The 925-nt window shown below is 42.5% G+C and overlaps 1 non-coding gene across 1 annotated transcript; it reads left to right on the top strand.

The window, feature by feature from the left end:
- The first annotated feature begins 328 nt into the window (after positions 1-328).
- TRNAT-AGU (transfer RNA threonine (anticodon AGU)) lies at positions 329-402 on the top strand. The gene has a single exon. It is a non-coding gene; the product is annotated as a tRNA-Thr (tRNA).
- The last annotated feature ends 523 nt before the right edge of the window (positions 403-925 follow it).

Below are 925 nucleotides of genomic sequence, written 5' to 3'. Positions count from 1 at the left end.
GGTGTTACTTTCAATGATGTAAATACTGCCACCATGATCTATTTCAAACTACGGACATGATGTCACTGAACAAAGAGTTGGGAAGCTATGAGCAGCAGTGCCCCATTACATAGTTTCTCCACCTTAAAAATTCAAGATGTAAGTAACTTCGAGAGCATAGATAACAATAAAATGTAATAACAAGTAGGAAGTGATGAGTTGGATTATTTATTACCTTTGTTTTAAAAATATTTTTTGTAATTATACATTTATATAATTTAATTTTTAATGATGGCTGTGTTTAATAGTCTGCAAAAATTTTCAAAACTTAACAATTGGCTCTCAGGGTGGCCGGTTAGCTCAGTTGGTTAGAGCATGGTGCTAGTAACACCAAGGTTGCTGCTTCGATCCCTGCATGGGCCACTGTGAGCGGCGCCCTCCTTAAAAACAAAAACAAAACAAAACAAAAAATAATTGGCTCTTGTGAGCTTCTTGGGGTGGCTCCAGAACCTCTGTCGTCCCCCCACGGCCTCCCTGGCCCTTCCAGACTCAGGGTCTGCATTAGTTCCACCCTGACCTTTCCTAGACTAGATGTCGTGGTTTCTCTGGGTATCCATAGCTGGTTGGGCTTCTCTCTTTCAGAGCCAATAAGGATTAAACTACTTCATTTGTTTTCTTGCCTGTTTTCCCTGGGATGGGAGGAACTCACACAAAGACCAACAATCTTGTTCACCTCTGCATCCTCAGGGCTTAGAAAATGCCTGGCAGATAGAAAGCACTTCATAAATATTTATGTTATGAAATAGGGAGATGCTGAGGAGCCTTGAGGAGGGACCGTGGGGCAAAGACACAGGATTAGGGAAGTGAGAGTCTGATGATGAGAGGGGCTTAAACCAGGGGCTCGTAATATCTGGGAAGGCAGGCTCAGAATGTTCCCTAGTTGTCA

The sequence above is a fragment of the Rhinolophus sinicus genome, chromosome 16, assembly GCF_057876585.1.
Source record: "Rhinolophus sinicus isolate RSI-liver-muscle chromosome 16, RSI-T2T, whole genome shotgun sequence".
NCBI classification, from domain to species: Eukaryota; Metazoa; Chordata; class Mammalia; order Chiroptera; family Rhinolophidae; genus Rhinolophus; species Rhinolophus sinicus.
The sequence above is the reverse complement of the archived record's forward strand: the minus strand, read 5'-3'. Positions and strand labels throughout refer to the sequence as shown.